Source organism: Ornithorhynchus anatinus, chromosome X1 (assembly GCF_004115215.2).
Source record: "Ornithorhynchus anatinus isolate Pmale09 chromosome X1, mOrnAna1.pri.v4, whole genome shotgun sequence".
Lineage (NCBI taxonomy): Eukaryota > Metazoa > Chordata > Mammalia > Monotremata > Ornithorhynchidae > Ornithorhynchus > Ornithorhynchus anatinus.
The window spans coordinates 74309277-74333963 of record NC_041749.1 but is presented as its reverse complement, the minus strand read 5'-3'; the positions used below and the strand labels follow the sequence as shown (position 1 = coordinate 74333963).

The following is a 24687-nucleotide window of genomic DNA, read 5'->3' as shown; positions in this document are numbered from 1 at the left end:
AGTAGTGCAACAACTTTCTGGGAATGTTCTGTTTTCCTTTTCTTTCAAGCCAATAGCCCATAAAAAGGGGAAAATTCACAGCTTAATGTGAGTGTGGTGTCAGAAGTAAGATAATCAGAAATTGGGTTTAAGGTGGGATGGTCATGCACCTGGGAAATTTGCTCCAAGGCCAGATAGATCTAAGGGGGAAACCACTGAAGTTCCTCTTTTGGCCAGCAAGGCTGGATAGAATCCTTCATTTGTGGTGGCTGCTGCGGCAACAGCTGAAGAACAGGTGAAGGAAATGTTCTGTTCTTCAGTAGCAGCAACAACAATCTTCATCACTGCCTCCACCTACCTTGCCACTGCACTGTATTGCCACTATTACAGAACTGGCCTTCGGAGCCATGAATAGTAGTGCACAGTCTGGCTAGGTGAGTATTTCCGGCTGGGTTGGAAATTCATATACATGGCCCAGAAGGGCAGTCTTGGTGTAGCCAGATGGTCACAGTTGCTGTCAGCCTTTGGACCCTGCCCTCATGCTCTATTTCCCTATTTCCTCTAGATCGTAAACTCTTTGTGGGCAGGGAATGTGTCTACCAACTCTGTTATTTGGTATGCTCCCAAGCGCTTAATACAGGGATCTGCACACAGTATGTGCTCAATAAATTCGACATTATGAATTTGGATTGTTGGATTGATGGATTGTTTGATTGACTGATTTCCCATGGCTGCTTGAAAAGTAGAGAAGCAGCATGGAGAAGTGGATAGTGCACGGGCCTGTCAGTCAGAAGGTCATAGGTTCTAATCCCAAGTCTGCCACATGTCTGCTGTCTGACCTTGGGCAAGTCATTTCATTTCTCTGTGCCTCAGTTACCTCATCTGTAAAATGGGGATTGAGACTGTGAGCCCCACATGGGACAGGGACTGTGCTTAACCCAATTTGCTTGTGTCCACCAGTGCTTGGCACATAGTAAGTGTTTAACAAATACCACTATTATTATTATTATCAAGTAGCATGTCCTTCTCTGGCCCCTGCCCCCCAATTTCTCCCCTTATTTTTCCTTCCTTCTTCATCCTTTCCCCCTTTCTTTGTTTTCTCCTTTCTCCCTTTCCCTTACTCCCTCTCTGGCCTTGCCCTATTTTAAGATCTCCCCCCTTAGGTCCCAGCCACATACTTTGAACCCACTCCCTCTCCCAATCTAGTCATCGTATACTCTGGCTAAACATGAGTTTTTCTCCTGTTTTGTTTTGTGAGGTTGCATGGGGCAAGGGTTACCTCATCTGTAAAAATGGGGATTAAGACTATGAGCCCTGTGCGTTACAGGGATTTGCTTGTATTCACCCCAGTACTTAGTACAGTGACTGGCATGTAGTAAGTGCATAACAAATACCATTATTATTATTATTCTTATAGAAACTCAGAAATCCCAATTACATTCTAACATATGTCATCTCCCCTGACTTCTACACCCTTTAAAATATTAGAGAATCAAGATTATTACATGTAATTGTTCAGGAAAGGTTTCTTTTTAAAAGATACTCTTCTTATCTTGTACACAAAATCTTGGCAATTGTCAGAACTCATTTGTTTTTGCTTGTAAACATACTATGATTTGTAAAATAAGGTGAAAGTTTAAAATACAGAGTGAATGCCAAGAGTTTTGTTTAAGTGGCATCCAAAACACCTCTTCCATTGTGCTTTGTTGAGGCAGAGGCCAAAAAATATTGTAAAAGGCTCAATATGTGTGAGAGATAAATAAATCCATTGGATACAGATAGTCCACGACTGCAAGTCAAAACATAAAGCTTTGCTCTTAGCCTCCTACCAGTTTCCATTATCAGTGAAAATGTCTATTAATGTATTATGATAGCATCATGTACAAACAGCTCAATGGGCATAGATTTTGCACAGCTGTCATAAAATGATAGTCATTTGGGCTTCTAGGATGGTATTGCTGAAGTTTGAACATTTCTTCTTTTCATTTTTGACTGAAAAGAAGAATCTTATTTTTGCAAATGGGAGCAGAGTGTCTGCTTTAAGGAAATAAATACAAGGCAATAGATACCATGGTGTTTATCCATTGGTTCCTTTTTTTTTTCCTTTTTCAATAAAATGGTTAGTAATTAAATAATGTGAAATAGCTGATTTACAATTATGATAGTACAAAATTCCAAGAATATTTTCATCATGCTAAACAAGGTATAATCCTGCTGGTAAAGGACATAACCTACATTAGCCTTTAAAAAGCAATAGGTGTGTAAATGGCATAAAACAAGAATATCAGAATTATAGAGTCTTAAATTTAGAATAGATGCATATAGATTTGATTAGCTCCTTGTGGGCAGAGAACGAGTCTACCTACTCTGGTATATTGAATGCTCCCAAGCACTTAGTACAGTGCTCTGCACACAGTAAAAGCTCAATAAATATGATTGATAGTTGAATTTATAATCTGACAATCAAGTTTGCACATAGTTCAGGTGCTTCGTGAACAGTAAATCGTGCAAGCAGGTCTAAATTGGTGTTCCTTGTGAAAGTTCTGCAGTGGCAGTGAATATTGTGCAAAATGGGTTTACATTGTTGGTAAGCTTTGCTCTGCTATGACAAAGTGCTAATGTTAAGCTTTTTGGTACCTTGCTTAAGGTACCCTTGCTTACATTTTGCATCAGGAATCCAGTGCTCAACATGACTGTTATGTTATCTACAAGAGATTGTTTGGGATGGGGAGGAAGGACCAAGCTTCAGTATTCCCAAATCAATTAATCAGAACCATTTTCCTTTTGATATTGTTTTTGGTAGTGAAAGAGAAGAATGAATCCCAGAGATAATACTGACAGTGGTTCAGTCTGTCAAGAGGAAGCTTTCTTTTTCCTTCATTTTCTGCTTCAACTCTTGTTTCCTTTCGTTCACTCCTATGTCCTCCTTTCTGTGCTTAGTTTTCTGATGACTATTTTCTCCAGATGGTGTTTGGGTTTATTGCAATTTCAGAATCCCAAGTTACAGGATGGAGATAAAAGGGAATAGGCCTAAAATGAGAAGGGGTAGAGGGGGCTTTAGAGGGGGCAAGAGAGAAGGGAAAGGGGAGCAGACTGAGGGGGAAAAGAGGGGTGAGAAAAGGAGGAGGGAAAAGCAAAGGAGAGTGGGGGAAAGGGAAAGAGGAAAAGAGAAGGTAGGGGGAAAAAGTGGGATCCTTGTTGACACCATGAGGAAAATGGATGCTGTGGGTGGCAGGGTGCCCCCTGGCATTGCACGAAATGGGCAACGATGGTGGGATTGGAAGGGGCGTCCACTGAGCAGCTGCGGGGCTTTTGTCAGTTCTGCTGCCATCACCAAAGTTATCTAGGAGGCTTCTGGCATCCCACATCATAGATATGAGACTGGAATCTCTGGTAGATTGGGATTCCAGCCACGATGGCCCCAGTAGTGGTTACAGTGATGGCTGTGAACACCCCTGAAGAAGAGGCATGGAGGAAGAGACTGAATTGCCTCTCTGTGCACTCCTCCTCCTGTAGCCTGTTTTGGACAGCACCTACCCTGGCTGTTAGTTCCCTACCCACCATCCATCTTCAACCTTTGTGGGTTTGTATGCTACAACCCCAGTATTATTGATCATCTTACCTAAAGCCGGACATCCAGGTACATTCATCTAGATTGATTAAAAACTCATCCAGTCATCTAAGTCAACTAGCTTTCCCTCTTTTTTCCTTTCTCTTCATATCTTTTTCTACCTTATATTTCATTTGATAGACTGGTCGCCATGTATTAGGTCACATTTTCCTGAAGGTCTTCTGGAAACTTGTAATTAGATGAATGTTTCATTTTTTCCCATCTAATTTCAATGAATTTCCTTTCTTTATCTTTCCATTTTTCAGATTTAGTCAAGTATTGTCTTCCACCTTGGCAAATATATTGTTGTCTTCATTCCTTTCATTTTTGACAGATTCATTCAATTCATTCAATAGTATTTATTGAGCACTTACTATGTGCAGAGCACTGTACTAAGCGCTTGGAATGTACAAATCGGTACAGATCATTTAGAAGATGCAAATGTGAAGCAGGGTAATTTAGTGCATAGAGTATAGACTTGGGAGTCAGAAGGATCTGCGTTCTAATCCCAACCCTGCCACTTGTTGGCTGTGTGACCTTGCGCAAGTCATTTGACTTCTCTATTCCTCAGTTACCTCATCTGTAAAGTGGGGATTAAGGCTGTGAACCCCATGTGGGACACGGACTGCGTCCAACCCGATTAGTTTGAATCTACCCCAGATACAGTGCCTGGCACATAGTAAGCCCTTAAGAAATACTATAAATAAATAAATAAATACCATATGGTTTAGTGAGAACCTGTTCCTCTTCTTCAAATGCTGTCTAATCGTTTCCAATCCATAGCGACTCCATAGACACACCCACTCCAGAATGTCCCATCTTATGTCATAAAATCATTCTGGTGTGTGTTTCCATAGAGTTTTCTTGCTAAAGACATGGAAGTGGTTCACCATTGCCTTCTTCTCTGACGTATCTGTTACTTTGCTAACTTTTGCGCATGTTGATTTAGGTTGGCAGAAATATGTTTTTCCATATTTGCCCTCTCCTCTGCATTGCCTAAGCATTTGGATGTATACCCCTTAAGCACTTTGACACTCCACACCCAGCCCCACAGCCCTTAGGTACATATCCTTATACTCTGCCATTTCCCCTATCAGTAATTTATTTTAATGTCTGAATGCCCTTGGAGACTATAAGTTCCTCGATGGGAAGGAACGTGTCCGCCAACTCCGTTGCATTGTACTTTCCCAAGAGCTTAGCTAAGTGTTCGGCACAAAGTAATCACTCGATACATACCTATGACTGATTGCTTTGTGAAAGCAATATTCATCAACTTTATATTCCATAAACTTTCTGATCTCAGATTAGAAAGCACAGTGTGTTAGACTTTTGATTAAGAATTGTTACAGGTTTGTATTCAGTCGTGTCCCTCCCTTCAGCCTTGTTCTCCTTAGCTGGAATGGACTGTGGGCTGAAACAAAACTGCCTAGAGCTTTCCTTAACGACCTTTTGCTGCTTTATGTGGTGAGGAGACAACCTGACATCCTCAAGCACAAGCTTTGCAGGACTGAACAGCCTAGTAGTGCTTGTTCTGCCTGAAAGGGAGCTTGGCTAGCAGCTCTGCATGAGCAACTCTCCTACTGCTTACCCTGAAGATTCCACTCCCCAGCAGGAATACTGGCTGCCAGCCTTTGGGGAGTTTTCCTGGCTCCCCCCATCCCCGGGGGAGGCACACTGGAGGGGAATAAAATGAATTCAACAATCTCTACAACTCATTCAGCCTCTGAGCAAGTGACTTTTTGGCTGTTGTGATGGGAAAACAACACTTTTAGCATGGTTCTTTGAAAAATGACTTCAATTCTGCCTCTCTAAAAACAAGCTGGATTCTGAAAAGCAAGATTTCAAAAACGACTGATCCCTAATTAGTAATGTTCAAATCATCATGCCTTTTAGTTCTTGCAGTTGTTTACACTTTCTTAAATGTTACCAGTCTGCTTGGTCCTTTATGGAGCAGAGGAATAACCCCATCCTTCCATGGAACGTACCCAAATCACATCTCCAGAAATTCAGTGCCTTGACTCATTGTACTGTGCTTCCAAGTGTATGATGAGTTCATCTTAGTGCATGTTTGCACATGGTAGAGATGGTGATGCTCAGAAGCTAAACAGCACAGTGGAAATTTGAGCTTGTTGAATTATAATCTTGGCTCTGTCACTCATTGGCTATGTAACTTGGCATATCTCATACTGGGCACATGAAAAAAATGAGCCTTGCTAAAGTATGAGGGTCCAAGAAATGATTGGTCCCTTCTTTGATCATATTCCACCAGTTGAAAGGATGCCTTATGGATCATTCCCAGGCCACATCCTCTGCTTCTTTCCCACTGACAGGTTCTTATTGGTGGGCACCTCTGCCTATCAGGGCCAGGTCATCTGATTGGTTCCCATAATAATAATAATAATAATAATAATGATTGCATTATTTGTTAAGCACTTACTCTGTGTCAGGCACTGTATATTAAGCTCTGGGGTAGATACAAGCGTGGCTCAGTGGAAAGAGCACGGGCTTTGGAGTCAGGGCTCATGAGTTCGAATCCCAGATCTGCCACTTGTCGGCTGTGTGACTGTGGGCAAGTCACTTAACTTCTCTGTGCCTCAGTTCCCTCATCTGTAAAATGGGGATTAAGACTGTGAGCCCCACGTGGGACAACCTGATTCCCCTATGTCTACCCCAGCGCTTAGAACAGTGCTCGGCACATAGTAAGCGCTTAACAAATACCAACATTATTATTATTATTATACAAGATAATTAGGTTGGACACAGTCCATATCCCACATGGCGTTCACAGCTTCAATCCCCATTTTACAGATGAGGGAAGTGATGCACAGAGAAGTGAATTGACTTACCCAAGGTCACACAGCAGACAAGTAGCAGAGCCAGGATTAGAAAACCAGGTTCCACTGACTTCCAGGCATGTGCTCTATTCACTAGGCCATGCTGCTTCTATAGACTGGATGTGTGTGTTTGTGGCGAACGGGAGTGCAACGACAGCAGTGCCTCACCTGAGCAACATAACCCCCCCCGCCCCCAGTTGTGGCCCCATCAGGGCTGTCTGGTCCTTCTGGGGCCTCTGGGTTTGGGGTGGGCCAGTCCTCCACTTGGGGCTGAGGGTCCTTGGGGTGGATGCCACTGGGGTTGCAGCCGGGGGCCTCTGTGGAAGTCAGTATTGTAAGGGCTCAAATCTGGTGGGAGGCCGGGCTGGAATTTCACAGGATCACAAAGTCCTGAGATTCAGATCGGGTCCACTGGAGAGCCCCCTAGGAGTGCTTCACACCCAGCCAGAAAGGTACCTGCAGATAGGTAGCCTCCAGAAGCCCCAAGACCTCTTTTCTCTGGAACTCTGGCCTGGGTGCGGGACTTCGTCCTGCCCTGCTGGACGAGCGCCTCCTAGCGGTCGTTTCCTGGAATCACCACCCTGCGTTTTGCTCTGAGCAAAGGTAGATCTGTGTCTGGTTGGGGGCGGGGGGGCGGTGGCGGGGAGGGCGCCGTGAAGGGAGTTGATATTTTCAGTCAGTGCTTTACAGTTTACATTTGCTGAAGCTTTATTAAAATCCAAATACAAGAAGCACACCTCTAAATTCCTGCCCATCTGCTCACCACTGACTACAGCTGAGGGTCATAAACTCCAGTTGCTAATGCCACACCCACATGGGTCAGTTCATTCAATAGTATTTATTGAGCGCTTACTATGTGCAGAGCAGTTCAGTGCTCTTGGCTCCTTGGGAGGGGGTGGAAGCAGGGAGCTAGGGGGGCTAGCTGGGGCAGGTCATCAGAAGTTCTACCCTGCTTCTTTGCCCACTCCACCCCCTCTTTGAAACCTCTGCCCAACCAGAGAATAACCAGTTTGGAGAAGTGCAATGCGACATGTAATCAGATTATCTTGGAGGAATTCTCCAGATAGCAGGATTGTTGTCCATAAATACATACTTACTTTGGGGAATTGCTTCCCCACCACCACTATCACCCTCCTCTCTCTTTTCTTTCTTCTTTCTCTCATTCTCCTCTCTCTCTGTCATGTTCATATTTCACATGGGAGTGGTGGATGGCATGCTGTCAAAGAACTGAAGTACTCTAGCAGCAGGCACAGATACTAATACAAATGCTTTGATGAGTTTTGTGTTTAAAGCCCTAGCACTGAAAGAAGGGGATCTTCCAGACCGAAAATCCACTGCCGTGACAAAGGTATGTGATGAACCTGATTGGGCTGTTTTTATTTTTTCCTTTGTTTCTAGGAGAGAGTAAGGACGATAGTTCCCATGTCTGTGTATTTTTAAATTGCCCACATTATTTAAATTCCTAGTATACATCTCCTCCTTGTCAACCCTCTTTGTCCCCAATAGTTTCAGCTTAAAACAGCAGAGATATTACTGTGTAAATTTGCTTTGGTTTTCTTAGATGGGGCTCCTTTTTCTCTGTCTCTCCTGGGTGTGGGCAGGGAATGTGTCTACCATCTCTACTGTACTCTCCTAAGTACTTCGCAACATGCTCTGCACAGAGTAAGCAGTCCATAAATACCATTGATTGATTGGTCAGTCTTGCCCACCTCGGCTATGTTTTTGTGCTGCTAATGGGAGTGACTTGGGGCTGCTCTTTGCTATTTTCCCCTTAGTATTATGGTGGCCCTTTACCAACACTTCGCAGGCCTTTCTCGGCAGGCCTCCTCCATCCTAAGTTCTAGGGCCTTCCTGTAGCCTGAGGTCTCCAGGAAAGGCAGATTTGTTGCCGATGCACTCTGAGATGAATGAGCAGCCCTAGAAGCATGTGAGCTCCCAAGCATTCCTCTCGTATCTCTTGCAAAATACAGAGGGCCGGCAGAGCTGGTACATAATTTATCCCTGTGCCGAACCTACTGTCTGCCTAAAGAGAGGACTTAATAATGATAATGATGATGATAGTAATTGTGGTATTTGTTAAGCATTTGTTATGTGCCAAGCATGGTACTAAACCCTGGGGTAGATTACAAGGTAATCAGGGGCTCACGGTCTACGTAGGAGGGAGAACAGGTATTGAATCCCCATTTTCTAGACGAGAAAATTGAGGCACAGAGAAGTTAAATGATTCACCCGAGGTCACAGAGCAGGTACGTGGCAGAGTCAGGAATAAAACCCAGTACCAGTCCAGACTTGGTGCTCTGACTTTGGGAATCCAATCTCTAACCCTAATGCTATATTAACTTAGTTCTCCTTGAAAGGTGCCAGCAATCAGATCTAATACCCGCAGGACCCTGTCCTACCAAACACTTGCTCAATGTCAACAGGACAGACAGATTGAAACCCAGTCAGGAGAAATGAAACCAGATGTTCCTCCCCACTTGTTCTAGCTTTGCGTCCCCCAGAGGGACCCAAACTGTTCCTGATCAAGCCCTCCAGAAACGGTGATGACACTGCATCAGAGAAAGATCCAGTGACAAATCACTAGCCGCCTGGAGTCACATTCCTGTTCTCCTGCAGTGTGAGGAGGGGAGGCTCTGCTGCATTGTGCTGGTGCATGAGAACCACCAAGCGAAACTGATGAGCCACGGCGAATCCTGGGCCAACCTAAGGGAGATGCAACACAGCAAAGTCAGTTTGGATTGTGCTAGATTTATTTTTAAAACTGATATGATCCCACGTTAGTGACACTGGAAAGATAAAAAATGATAATTTTAATCTTGGTCCTCTTAACCTTAAGGTTTGACTGATATTGAGCTTTCTTTTAGAACTTGTCAATGTAAAATATTTACATCTTGCTTGATCGGCACGGTTGTGTCTCCTGAGAGTGTGCAGCATCCTTTTGATATTAGAAATTGACTGCAGTTTTTGCATTTTGATGTAATTCAAATGAAACATATCAAGTACTAGGGGATAGGGAAGAAATCCGTAAAATATATGCAAGTGTGATTGGAAACAATCTAATTTATATGTGTTAAATTTACATTTGGAAACTACATTTTCATAAGATATCTCCCACACATGCTCCTTGAAACACATTGAATATGATCCACTCTGATTTTGAAGAGTGGGTGAGTTCAGCCATGTGGGATTGCCTGGGCTAAGGTGTGTTAAACCTAGAAAATCATCACTGTGTTTTTATTTACAATACCTTGGCTTCTCAAGTGCCTGAAATTGCATGCCCTTTAGGAGGATCAAATTTGCTTCCTTTGGATTCAGTGTTTAGTGTGTTCTGTGGAAAGAGAATAGAATCGTGCAAAGTGTAGAGGAAATATAAATGGTTTATGCTTATATCCTGCACTTATTAGTGTGGCCTTTCCTCCCTTTGGCCTGCCCTGTTCCTGTACCTAAGAAGAGGGTTTCACAGAGTAATATGCCCTTCTGGATAGAGATCTTACTATTTGGGGGAATCCATTAAAGATTGTCTCTGGAGCAAACTTTGAACCCGAACTGTGCTAGGGAGCAATTCTGTCCCCGTTCCCCACTCAGACCCAATTGAGCTGCATAGCTTTCACTAGGCACATTTTAAAACAAAAACCTCATCTTGTTTCCTTCAGGGGGTCTTGGACACTTTAAATTATGATCCATGAAATCCCTAGCAAAGGCTGCAGCCATCGCTGCCACATTACAGATCGATTGGCAATAAGTTCCTGTCTGGAAGAACCAAGCAGAAGAAGTGACCCATAAACAGCCTGGAAAGCAGTACTTCCAACTGGCGGAATAGGACCCATGAAAGTCTCCCTGGGACCGAGCATTTCCTTAGTCCTTCCTTCATACCTTGGCAAGGAGCTTCTTTCTCATGTACCCAAGAAGAGTCACACAATAGGTACCCACCTCTGGAATGGATAAGTACAAACTGTTCTGAGGAACAATGAATTGAATGTCATGGAAATGTTGGGAGTGATATTTGGCAAAGGCTATTCAATCAGCACCTCCACTTAACCTAAAACATTCTGATAGTGAAGCAGAGTGTTGAGTGACTCAAAACATTTGACACGTGTTTACTAATTTACTATGCCAAAGATGCTTTGAGGCTGCATCAACTCTTTCAGACCACTAGGACCTCATTGACTGAATTGCAGCAGTAATTTGTTATTTGATATTTCTTATGTCCTGACAGAATTAATGCAGTTTTCCAAAGTATTTGACCTTACCAGAGTGTAGTTTACTCACTGGGAATCTCAGGTTCATTACCTAGTACAGTGCTCTGCTCAACAAATAGTAACTATGATGGTGATGACTGTCTTCCTTCATGTCTTTTGAAAATGGATTGGAGCAATTGCTACAGACTCCCTTTCACAAAATGGAAAATTGAGCACGGAGTGTCTAAGTCCATGTTCATAGGTCAAGCAACTGGGTTGAGAAGCAGTGGGGTCTAGTGGAAAGAGCACAGACCTGGCAGTCAGAGGAGCTGGGTTCTAATCCTAGCTCTGCCAGTTTTCTACTGTTTGCTCTTGGGCAGGTCCCTCTAATTTGCTGTGGCTCAGTATCCTCATCTGTAAAATGGGGATTAAATACCCATTCTACCTTCTTCTTGTACTGTGGGACAGGGACTGTGTCCTGAGTGATTAACTTGTATCTATCCCATTGTTTCGTGTAGTGCTTTGTACCTAGTAAGTGCTTAACAGATACCACAGTTGTAATTATTATTGAAATAATGGAACCCAAGTCTTTTGATTATATCGTACTTTCCCGAGTGCTTAGTACAGTACTCTGCACACAGTAAGTGCTCAAAAAATACCATTGACTGATTCCCATTCTAGTGCTTCCTGTGACCAAAGTCTGGGCCACAGCTCTCCTTTTTTTATGGTATTTGTTAACCTCTTACTACATGTCAATTATTCAATCGATCAGTGGTATTTATTGAGGGCTTACTATGTGCAGAGCACTGTATTAAGCTCTTGGGAGAGTACAGTGCAGACACAAATGCAGAGTTAGCAGACATATTCCCTGCCCATGATGAATGCACAAGCCCTGTTCTAAGTACAGGGGTATATGCAAGATAATTAGGTTTGACACAGTCCCTGTCCCACACAGAGCTCAGAGTCTAAGTTGGAGGGAGTAAGATTGAATCCCCATTTTACAGATGAGGTATCTGAGGTACCGAGAAGTTAAGTGACTTGCCCAAGGTTGCACGACAGACCGGAGATGGAGCCGGGTTTAGAACCTAGGGCCTCTGACTCCCAGGCCTGTGTTCTTTCTATTAGGCCACACTGCTTCCTCTCGCCTTGCTCCCTGCCATAAATACTACCTTCCCACCTAGGAGTTCCAGTGGGGAGGATTCTTGTTCTGAGGTCTGTGCCTCGAGTCCTCTGCAACAGGAGAGAAGAGATGAGCCTGAAGGCCCCTTACTCCGTCCCTCTTCCCACATACTAAAACACTGAAAGAGTCTTCCAATGGTTATCAGTTGTTTTTCCTAGCTGCTGATCCTGGGATGGAACTAAGTGAAGTGGTAGTAAGGGCCCCTTTCAGCCTTGGTTTGAATTTTTGACCTCTTTCATCCATCAAGGTCCAAACTCCCTTTTTTATTCAATTGCAATTGGGGGGGTCTAAATTGTTTAGATCACTGCTTTCACTTTAGGATGTGACTAACTGGGCAAAGTGAAATAGGGAATAGAAAAACTGTTCCGCGAAAGTGACGCATTAGGATAGCTGATCTGGAAAATTTAGGCTAAATTGCCCCTTCTGCCCTTTTTTTCTATATAGATTTTAATTTTCCCATGAATAATCTTGATATAGTTGCATCAGTTCTATATAATAATAATAATAATAATGTTGGTATTTGTTAAGCGCTTACTATGTGCAGAGCACTGTTCTAAGCGCTGGGGTAGATACAGGGGAATGAGGTTGTCCCACGTGAGGCTCACAGTCTTCATCCCCATTTTACAGATGAGGGAACTGCGGCACAGAGAAGTGAAGTGACTTGCCCACAGTCACACAGCTGACGAGGGGCAGAGTCGGGATTCAAACCCATGACTTCTGACTCCCAAGCCCGGGCTGTTTCCACTGAGCCACGCTCTATATTATTTTGCCTGGGCAGACCCAGCCTTTTTTATGGTATTTGTTAAGTGTTTACTATATGCCAAGTAGTGTACTAAGCCCTGGGGTAGATGACAAGGTAATCGGGTTGGACACAATTCCTGTCTCACATAGGGCTCACAGTCTAGGTTGGAGGGAGGGTTTAAGCCCCATTTTACAGATAAGATAATTGAGGCACAGAGAAGTTGTTACTTGCCCAAGATCACACAGTAGGCAAGTGGCCAGACCCAGTATTGGGAACCAGGTCCTCTGACTCTCAGGCCTGTGCTCTTTCCATTAGGCCATGCTGTGTCTTCCTAATTTCAAAAAATTCTATCTGACACTACACGTATGCATCAGCACACAACAGGACATATAGTGTTGTAGATTTTGAGGTCAGAAGCCTTATGTTCTAATTTAGGGGCAGAAGCAGCGTGGGTCAGTGGAAAGAGCCTGGGTTTGGGAGTCAGAGATCATGGGTTCAAATCCTGGCTCTGCCACTTGCCAGCTGTGTGACTGTGGGCAAGTCACTTAACTTTTCTGTGCCTTAGTTACCTCATCTGTAAAATGGGGATTAACTGTGAGCCTCATGTGGGACAACCTGATTACCCTGTATCTACCCCAGCACTTAGAACAGTGCTCTGCACATAGTAAGTGCTTAACAAATACCAACATTATTATTATTATTATTATTACAACCACCATGATGCCTCATCCCCTATGTTTGATATCTGCTAGTCAGATGACACACTCTGATGCCAGTCTAGCACCCGCTCTCCACACACACCTCCAGTGGCCATCCTGCTCCCCAGCTCACCAGAGCCTCCATTCCTCCTCTCCCTGCTGGAGCAGCCCCTCTGTCCCCTGGAGGGGTGGCAGCCCCAAGGGATATGGAGGGTGATACCTTGGGTGGGCATGATCTTGCCAAGCAGTCGGGGCAGAGCCACTTTGGTTTGCACATGCTCTCCTCCTGCCAGCGGAGGAAACCGTGTGTTTGTGCTCCAGGTGGACAGTCCACTTCCTGGCACACGTCTTCCCCCCAGATTGGAGTGTTCCCGAACCACATGCCCAGGATGGTCGGCCTGGGTCCCTTTCTGCAGAGCTTCATGAAAAATCCTGCTTCCTTCTTCCTCAGTACCACCCTTGGTCAGAAGATTGGGTGACTTCATAATTTACACTATGAAGAGAGTGATCAAGAGCCACTATAAACCGCTTGTTTATCAGATAATAACAAAAGAGTTCCCCTGATTACCATAACTCAAGGTGTGCCAATTCATCATGGAACCCTTCTAATATGTGTCTATACGTATAGATAGCAAAAAAGATATTTCTCAGATATATATCTGATCTTCTGGTTTGAGGATGACACTAGTGATTGCGATATTTTTATTAGTTTTAGGTGAGTGCATAATGACAATCTATTCCACACTGTGTGCCTGTAAACATTGCTGTTTTTGCTACATTGTTGCCTTTGCTACTTGCCATGTCTGTTTTGTTTTTTTTTTCTCTGAATGTGTCTGTCTCAATGTTAGGACAAACCTCTCTTCTAAGACTATCACCCTAGCATTTCTAATCCCTATATTCCGTCCAGGTTGATAAGTTTTCCGCTGCAGTCTCTCAGTAGTCAATACCTATGCCATATCCTTTAAGGGTTTGGTCCATTGTGCCTTTAAAATATTTCTTCTGACCACTCTATTTACAGTTACCCGATTTCAGCTCATTTTAGAACAACTGTTTGGCACTCCTGCTGTCGTCCATTTTCCTCACATGTTCTCCCCAGTAGTTTGATGTCATATGCATTACTTCAATACTAATGGACTGATTGCATCCCAGGACCTCATTGTGTGATCCTGTTTTGCCATTATATGTTAAGCATTGCACACAAATCGCAATCTATTGAGGACAAGGAATGTGTCTACCAACTCAGTTGTACTCTCCTGAGTGCTTAGTACAGTGCTTTACATACAATAAGTGCTCAAAACATAAGATTGATTGGTTGATTGATAGTTGTACAGCTCTCCTAGTTGGGTATAGCGTCACAGTTATATAGAAAGTTATAACTGCCATTAGTCAATAGACCCTCATTAGGTCTAAACTGTAATGCTACGTTGGTGCCACATTCTCTGTCAGTCTTTCAAAGGACATTTTAATCTTCCTGATTTGGTCTTCTTTCATTCACTCATATTTACTGAGCACTTACTGTGTGAAAATGATTGTACTAAACGCTTCTAACCTATTTATCCTTATATCATTAGACACTGTACTGCCAAAGTAACAGAATTCAGAGATAATATTCAGCACTGTTTTACCAATGGAGAGCCTTGATTATGAGTAGGGTTTTCCAGGTGCAGGCTGGTACATAATTTTGGTCTTGTTTCAGACTAATTGTCAGTTCCTAGCAATTTGCTGCCTCTGCAAAGCAATTCATAAGCATCTGCATATCTTCTTTTTGTGTGCTTCCATAGCACAGTCATCAGAATAAAGGAGTTTCTGTATGAATGACTCAAGGATTTTTAATGTGCTGCTAGCCTGTTGAATTAAAAGAGTTTCCCAGAGATTGAAATAGTATTCTGACATCAGCTTCTAGATTTCTTGTTGTGTTCATGAGCTTCGCTGCATACAGTAGGGTGAATAAGATGAAAAAAGTTCTGCTTTACATCGTTGGTGATGAGGAAAGGATCAGATGAGGGCATTTGTTAAGGGAAGAGGAAGAGTGAGAGAGAATCATCAGGAAAAAGAAATAGAGAGATGAACTTTGATACTGGCAAAAGTTATGAAGCTTGAGACTGGCACTAGGTCTCCAGGATGTTGCAGGGTGCTATGCTGTTATGAGTCAGTGGTATTTATTGAGCACTTACCGTATGCAGGGCACTGTACTAAGACAGGGAGTTGGTAAAGACATTCCCTGCCCAGAAGGAGCTTACAGTCTAGAGGGGGAGACCATAAAAATAAAGTATTTATGCGCCTGAAGGCTGGAATAGGTGTACTTTCCCTAGCATTAAGTAGATGCTAAATAAATATCATTACTTCTACTCCTATTGTAATGGCCATAGCAGAAGAATAGTTCCAGACCTAGGGCTATACAATGTACTGGTCCTTAGATATGGAAGAAAGTGGCTTGTCGAAGAATTGAGCAGGTAAGAGTGCTAGAGGACGCCATAGCAATCAGAATAAGATAAGGGTCTCCAACAGTAAGGGTAATCATTTTCATGTTAAAGTAGAGCCAGATTTGCTACAAGGCAGAACCTGGATGTTTACGTGCTAAGGCATGTTTGTCAGTGAAAAGCCAACTCTGTTACATTGTACTTTGCCAAGTGCTTAGTACAGTGCCTTGCACCCAGTAAGCACTCAATTAAATACGATTGATGGATTTATTGGTAAGTGGCGGTAAGCCAGGCTATAATGTCAAGGCACTCCTTAGCAAGTACAACACTGAGCCCATGTGTATTTTCCAGTCTTCCCGAGATCAACTGTGAAAGTCTTCCTCACTTGTCCTTTCAGAAGCCTGCTAAGTCAGTCAATCACTCCATTGATGGTACTTATTGAATGCTTACTGTGTGCAGAGCACTGTACACTATTCACTTGGGGGAATACAATACAATGAAATTGATAGATTAATTCCCTGTCCACAAGGAGCCTACAGTCTAGAGAGGGAGACAGACATTAAAATAAATTATGGATATATACATAAGGGCTGTGGGGGCTGAGGGTGGGATGAATAGCAAGTGTTTCAAAGGTACAGATTCAAGTGCATGGGCAACCCAAAAGGGAGAGGGAGTAGGAGAATAGAGGGTTTAGTCAGGGAAGTTCTCTTGGAGGAGATGTGATTTTAGTAAGGCTTCAAAGTTGGGGAGAATGATGGTCTGTCATATATTGAGGGGGAGGGAGAAGAAGGGCAGGGAGGACATGGGCAAGGGGTCAGTGACAGGATAGACAAGATCAAGGTAAATTGAGTAGGTTGGCATTGGAGGAGCAAAGTCTGTGGGTTGAGTTGTCATAGGAAATCAGCGAGGTAAGGTAGGAGTGGGAGAGCTGACTGAGAGGTGTAAAGCTGATGGTAAGGAGGTTCTGTTTGATGTGGGGGTGGATGGGTGATTACTGGAGATTCTTGAGAAGTGGGGGGAACGTGGACTGAACTTTTCTTTTTAGAAAAATGATCTGGGCAGCAGAGTGGAATATGGATAGGAGTGGGGAGAGACAGGAGGAAGGGAGGTCAGCGAGGTCACTGATTCAACAGTCAAGGTGGGCTATAGTAAGTGCTTGGAACAGTGTGGTAGCAGTCTGAATGTAGAGGAAAGGGTGGATTTTAGTGATGTGAAGGTAGAACCTCAGGGTTGTTGTGCATACATTTTCTTTTTCCAGTAAATCTATTTTTCTATTAAGCTGAAACCAAATAAAACATTTATTGGACCTGTTTCCCTACCCCTCAAGAAACTCCAGTGGCTGCCCATCCACCTCTGCATCAAACAAAAACTCCTCACCATTGGCTTGAAAGCAGTCAGTCATCTTGCCCCCCTCCTACCTCACCTCTCTACTCTCTTACTATAACCCAGCCCACACACTTTGCTCCTGTAATGCCAACCTATTCCCTGTGCCTCTATCTCACCTATCTCGCAGTCCACCCCTCATCCACATCCTGCCTCTGGCCTGGAACATCCTCCCTTCTCAAATCCAACAGACAATTACTCTCCCCCTTTAAACCTTATTGAAGGCACATCTCCTCCAAGAGGGCTTCCTTGACTAAGCTCCCCTTTCCTCTTCTCCCACTCCTTTCTGCATTGCCCTGACATGCTCCCTTTGTTCATCCCCCCTCCCAGACCTACAGCACTTATGTACCTATCTGTAGTTTATATTAATGTCTGTTTCGATCCTTCTACACCATAAGCTCATTGTGGACAGGGAATGTGTCTATTTTTGTCCTTTACTCTCCCAAGTGCTTAGTACAGTGCTTTGCACACAGTAAGTGCTCAATGAATTCTATTGAATGAATGAATTTATTTATTGAAACACATTTCCTTTATAAAAATGTCTCAAAGTTTATGAGGCCTTTCTGTAATATTTGAGATCTCAATAATTTTGTTCACCTGTGACTGAATATCACACTACTATCATATCCTAAGCCTCTGCTTTCTGTCACTTTATTATGAGTTATTTTGTAAACTTTGTATTGAAAATAGCACATCCTGCTTACAGTATTGAGGCAGATCCTCTCTGTGCATAAACTATTCCCAGAGAGTGGGTTAAGCTTTTTGGAAACTGCATTCACTTTTTCAGCTAGCTAATGGGAGAATTGACTAGATGACTGCTAAGCTCATTCTGGAAGTAAAGGTCTGCACTTAAATGTAAAATTAGAGATCTTACCCAAGATCAGAAATATCCATCCCTGTCTGTGAATCCACATAAATGAAGGTTTGGGAACAGGTATATTACAGGAGATAAAACACAAATTCTTATCAATCAATGATATTTATTGAGCACTTACTGAAGAGAGAGTGCTGTACTAAATGCTTGGGAGAGTACATTATAACAGAATTAGTAGACACATTTCCCTGCCCACATTTTCTTCTTTATATATAGACAGCAGCTCACTTTGATAGTAGTGATCCAATTTAATCTAATAGTATCTTTCAGAAATTATTATATAATGTAATTAATCATTGAGTTATTAGTTGACAGAAATTTTAGTTTTCCATGAATAAAAATGAATGATGGACATATTTAATGTAAAGTGAGGATTAATATTTAGTTTTTCCATGATTTGTTAACCGAGCCAGGGGCTTGATATTTAATCAAAGTCGTTTAATCAAGGTCATCATCTCCCTCTCCCAGTATGTAGAGTACTGTACTAACTGCTTGAGAGAATACAAGCAGAATTAGTAGGTATAATCACAGCCCTCAAGATGTTTACAATTTCCCAACTCAATCAATCATTGGTATTTATTGAGTGCTTACTTGTGCAAGCACTACACTAAGGGCTTGGGAGAGTACAACAAAATAGAGTTGGTAAGACACGTTTTCTGCCCACAAGGAGCTCACAATCTAGAGAGGGAGGCAGGTATTAAAATACATAACTGAACTGCAAAACTCATAGTTGCTGTCTAGAGTAACTATGGACCCAAGAGAAGCTGCGTAGCATGGGCTCAGACATTCTCCACTCCTACTTTCTCCCTTTTCCATGTTCTTTGGTAATAGGGTACAAATAGCCATAATTGCTTAAGAGGACTTTTCAGCTAAATGCATGAAATCAACTTGACAACTAGGGTAGAATTAGGAAGAGTTCCTAAATTGACAGTCTGTTATAACCATGAAAATGTTAAGGTAAATAGAGCAAAATTGTTTTAAACTACATCTCTTTTAGGGTTTTTTTTTTGGTGTGTGTGTATCTAACCCCCAAAATCCCCTCTCAGGGTCGCACCTGGAGAGTTTTCAGTACTCTACCAGGCTTGACTGTGGGAGGGAGAGTCAAGCAGTGGCATATTCATTCCATTCCTAGCTTTGGCAGTGGCTACTGAGTGGAAGGCAATCTGCTACAAGTCAAAACTCACCTGCGCTGGGCATCAGCGGCATGGGAGAGAATCAAGGGAGGCACTCAAGCTTACTGCGTGGAAGGAGGCAATGGTAAACCACTTCCATATTTTGACCAGGAGAACTCTGTGGATACACTACCACAGGTGGGGCATTCTGGGAGAGATGTGTCCATGGCGTTGCTATGGGTCAGAGATGACTCAGCGGCGTAAGATGAGAAAACCCCCCAAATCCATGCTCTATACAACAGGTTTAGTCCAGTATCTCAAAATCTTTCATATGTGGCAGGAAGCGAGGGTCACAGAGAAGGTCACTGGAAGACCTTTGGCCAGTCACTAGACTATATTTCTTTCCCAGCCAGATTCTTGTGAGAAATCAATTTGGATCAACTATGATATTATCTAAAATATATATGCCTACTCTTCAACCAGAATTGTCATATTCACTACTTATATGCATTGGTTCCTGGTGTGACACTTCAAATTTAAAAAGAAATTGGATCATTTTTCAATCCTCTGCAGCTCATTCAAATAGGAACTAAAAATATTCTAGTCTAATTGTGGGTGTGTTAAACTATACTGTGTGTAGTGAGGGGAGAGTTGTGAAGTGTCAAATTTCACCTTAAATATCTGCTTGGAAAGGCATTAAAACAACTTCAGATCTTGGAATGGAGCCCTAGAGCCCTGGATGGGCTTAGAAAAGCCTGAGCATAATTTGGAACCCCAGCCTCCTCGGCTGGGTTGGCTCTGCTCAATGTTAAACCTCTCTTGCCTTGGACAGGGCTATAAATCCCAGTGGTTGTCACAGTGGTCCCAGTTCAGAAGCTCTCAGTTACAAATTGCTTGTGAATGGGTTGCAGTCCTGAAAGAAATCTTGTAAACATCTGGGAGACAAGCTTCTGGCCTCCAGTTTGGACCCAAACACTTTCAGTTTGGAAAAAGGAGCCCAGGAGAAGCAGCGTGGCTTAGTAGAGAGAGCACAGGCTTGTGAGTCAGAGGACTTGGGTTCTAATCCCAACTCCTCCATTTGTCTGCTGTTTAACCTTGGGCAAAAGTTGTTAAATTATCTGGGCCTCATCTGTAAAATTGGGATTAGGACTGTGAGCTCCATGGGGGGCATGGACTGTGTCTAACCTGATTCTCTTTTATCTACGCCCGTGCTTAGTACAGTGCCTGACACATAGTAAGCACTTAACAAATACCATTGAAAAACAAAACGAAAGGAGTACTTCACTATATGGTCCAACTCCCAATTTCCGGCACCTGATCCTGGCTGGGAGGAACTCCCCAAATTCCCCACTTGGCTAGGGTGATGCAAGTGGCAAAAGTAGGGGCCGGAGCTGGGAACCTAATACAGGCCATCCAGGGGGGTTGTGAGCGGGTAGGTGGACTCCCCTCCTCCACCACTGATGGCAGCCTTACTCTGGAGATGCTATTCCTGCAGCCGGAGGTGGCTACCTGGAGGTCTCCGACCCAACTACTCTACAAGCAGTTCGCCCATCCAGAAACGTCTGGGAAGTAGCCCGCAGGAGTAGCGTGATGCTGGAAACGACAGTAGTTCCAATGTGAGGCAAGACTGCCAATGTGGTGAAGGCAGCAGGAGATGGGTAGCCTGACTGCTTCTTTCATTCTTTTTCTCTTCTCTCTCTCCTGCTTGCTCCCTTTCCCTCTTCTTTCACCCTTTATCTGCTGAACCTGACCAGCTGGACCAACCAGATATTGTCTGTGGGTAGGTACGTGTGACTGGTGCCTCTACCAATTGTGTCACATTTTCTCTCTTTCTACAACTGCCTCTGTTTCCTTTTCCTCTCCCTAATCTTAGTCCACTGGCCCCATTGTCAGCCCTTCCCCCACTGCTGGTCCTTCCAGAACCCCTGTCTCCTGTCCCATTTCAAGTTCCCCACACAGAATAGTCAACTCTAGTTTGTTGTTGCCATTGTGTTGTGACTGGGCAGAGGTAGGAATTGAATCAAGCTGGGCCATTGCTGTGGCCTGGATTTTCAACCCATGCATGGCTGTTTCGACTCCTAACTAAACCAACTAGTTTCATTGAATTGTGTAACTGTTGGCTTGTGGGAGACAGTACTGTGCTTTCTTCAGCTCTCAAACTTGATTGCTTTAGCCAAGTAACAGAAGTGGAAATTAACAATGACTACTCAAAATGGGGTTGAGATAAGACCTTTTCAGTTATGTTACAGCATGATAGCCTTAGAATAAAAGATCTGAAAAGTATGCATGTGCACAGGTCATATGGGTTATGTTTTAGTGGGTTGTGGTTATATGGGTTATAGAGAAGCAGAGTGGCTTAGTGGAAAGAGCACAGGCTTGAGAGTCAGAGGTCATGGGTTCTAATCCCAGATCTGCCACTTGTCAGCTGTGTGACTTTGGGCAAGTCACTTAACTTCTCTGTGCTTCAGTTACCTCATCTGTAAAAATGGGGATTGACTGTGATCCCCAAGTGGGACAACCTGATAACCTTTTATCTCTCCCAGTGCTTAGAAGAGTTCTTGGCACAGAGTAAGAGCTTAACAAATCCCAAAATTACTATTATTATTATTAAATAATGAAAACAACCAAGAAGTTTTCTTTTTAAATTTCTGGATTTTGAGTGTAAAACAGAAGAAATTTAATACCATCTTGAAAAAACAAGGTTTTTAGACATTGGGTGGAATCATTCTTTCCTGCCTGGGAAAGTTACACCTCAGTCATTTAGTGATTTTTCTTCAACTACAGTTCCTGGCCCACAAGGAGCTCCCAATTTAAGAGGGGGCAAGGACAGAAACACAGGGAAATAAATGGAGAAAAACAAACTGTGTCAGAGCAGGATTAATTCAGTTTTGCTAATGTAGTCCTGCTTGTGGAGATGTAAAAATGTCTTTGTGTTTGATTTAACACTATCTCAGTGTTTCAAAATTTAAGTGAAGGTAAATGTTTGAAGGCAAGACAGAAAGATCTATTTATATTCTGCATCATCCTATCATAAGCAAAGATCGGTTATGATTGTTGTTATAGCTGATTGTTTTAGAAACTAGGTAAATATAGTGGGAGCTTTTGATGATCATTAGGTATTTATTTTGTTTTTTTTTTTTAAATGATATTTAAGTGCTTACTATGTGCCAGGCCCTGTACTAAGCACTGGGGTAGATACAGCTAATCAGATTGGATATAGTCCATGTCCCACATGGGGCTCACAGTCTTAATCCCCTTTTTCCACATGAGGTTCTGAGGCCCAGAGAAGTTAAGTGACTTGCTCAAGGTCACATAGCAGACAGGTTTTGTGACTTATGACTGAAAATTGATGCATTACAAAATCCTGATGAAAATTTAGAAATGGTGCTTTAATTTCCTTTTATTGGACAGATGATGGGATCTTTCCTTTTGGATTTTTTTTTCCTTTCTCCTCTATTTTTTATTGCAAGTAAAGGCCATTCCGTGCTGCAGACCTCCGCTGAGAGCACTCTGTAGGGCCACAGATTGCAGGGGAACATTTCAGAATGAAATTCAGATATCTTCAGAACATATTTCATTTCAAGGCTTTTCCTATAATAAACCCAGTCCAGGATGACTGTTTGGATCATTTTCAAACTGCTGTAGTTCATTCAAATAGAGTGTTGAGAAAAACATTTTCTTGAGACTAATTGGCAAAGACTGAATTTGAACTTCTTTTGAGTTCTACTTCTCTCAGTCTTATCTGAGTTAACCATTTCTACAGAGACACAAAAGAAATAAATTGCAGGTCTCTCCAAGTTGTATTAGATTTTGACTAATCTATCTTCTCTATTGTGGTCTATTCTATTATGCAAATCTTAGTGAACTAAGCAGCAGCATGAGGTTTGTATCTTGGCACAGCCAACTTACTCCTTTATTCTTTTAATGTAAAGAACTTGAGTATCCTATTTTTTGCTCTGTGGAGATCATCTTGGAGGATAGTTAAACAGTTGCTCTTCCATCAAGTTCATAGGAAGGTATGTTGAAGAGAAGAAATTTAGCCATGAGTCCTTTTCCAAAGGAGTCCTCTCCCACTCAAGCAGTTAATCCATGGTATTTATTGAGTGCTTACTGAGTGCAAAGCACTGTACTAAGCACTTGGGAAAGTACATTCCAACAGGGTTGGTAGATGCGATCCCTGCCCACAAGGAGCTTACAGTCTACACCCATTTTTAGGAGCTGGGAGCTAGCAAGCAGCAAGAGTCCTTCCCCACATAGGTGTTGCCTCTTGTGAAGTTTGAGCCATCTAGGATGTAGTGGAATACCCTTGTCATAACCAATGAGATTAGAGCAAGAAGAAATGGATTCATGATAATAGCATGAGGAATTTTGGTTAGACATTGGAATGTGATATTAGAGGAAGCTATGGAAACACCTTCCCTGGGAATTCCCAGGTATATAAAATTGATTTAATAACACCTGATCCTATCTGTCCCCCAGGGATGGTGTGCAGGTATAAAAAAGTGAGACAGTGTATTTTTAGCAAACCACTTACTTTGTCCCCAGAGAAATCCTCTCTGCAATATACTTGTAAAAACTAATTCCTTTCCCTGCCTCACCCCAACTCCACTTTGGCATTAGACCTTTCCTTCCCAACCAGCAGCTGTGCCTCTTCCCTACCACCTGATCACAGATTAGTGATTCCACTGCTCACAGCCACAAGCAGTTGAGAGAACTGAGGCTCGAGTTCCCCAAGGACTGGGTCTCCCAGAATCAATCAATCAATTGTATTTATTGAGCACTTGCGGTGTGTATAGCACTGTACTACATGCTTGGGAGAGTACATCTGAGTTGGTAGATATCTTCCCAGCCCACAACAAGCTTATAGTCTTGACGGGGAGACAGACATTAGAATAAATTATGAATATGTACATAAGTGTGTTGGGGCTGGGGTGGTGGTGGTAAAATAAAGGGTATAAATTCAAATGCAAGGGCGATGCAGAAGGGAGAGGAAGTAAGGGAGATGAGGGCTTAGTTGGGAAGGCCTCTTAGAGGAGATGTGATTTTAATGAGGCTTTGAAGGTGGGGAGAGTGATGGTGCAGACCAGAGGTAGGAGGTGAGGGGTCGGTGGCAAGATAGGTGAGATCCAGGTACAATGAGGAGGTTGGTGTTAGAAGGGTGAAGTGTGTGGGCTGGCGTGTAGTAGGAAATCAGTGAGGTAAGATAGGAGGGGGCAAGGTGATCAAGTGTTTTAAAGCTCATGGTAAATAATCTGATGAGGAGGTGGATGGGCAACCGCTGGAGGTTCTTGAGGAGTGGAGAAATGTGAACTGAACTTTTTTTTTAGAAAAATGATCTGGGCAGCAGAGTGAGCTATGGATTGGAGTAGGGAGAGACAAGAGACAGCGAGATCAGTGAGGAGACTGACGAAATAGTCAAGGGAGGATAGAAGTGCTTAAAAACTCCAGAACTCTTCATCCTTTCTTTGTCAATAAGAATTCAAAGCCCATCTTCCTAGGTTCTAGACAATGGAAGGTGGGGACAGTTTTCCATTACCCGAGACCTGCATGGCACTGGGATTCTCAACTTCTTCAATTCATTCATTCATTCATTTACTTGTTCATATTTATTGAGCATTTACTGTGTGCAGAGCACTGTACTAAGCGCTTGGGTAAGTACAGTACAACAATAAACAGT

General features: G+C 42.9%; 1 protein-coding gene and 1 non-coding gene across 3 annotated transcripts in view; both read left to right on the top strand.

Annotated features, from left to right (window-relative positions):
* The window catches only part of CACNA2D3 (calcium voltage-gated channel auxiliary subunit alpha2delta 3), a 1019762-nt gene that overhangs the window by 13235 nt on the left and 981840 nt on the right, over positions 1 to 24687 (top strand). The gene's annotated exons all lie outside the window — the stretch shown is intronic.
* On the top strand, positions 18935 to 19072 carry LOC114807192. Its single transcript, XR_003755245.1, has one exon. It is a non-coding gene; the product is annotated as a small nucleolar RNA SNORA7 (small nucleolar RNA).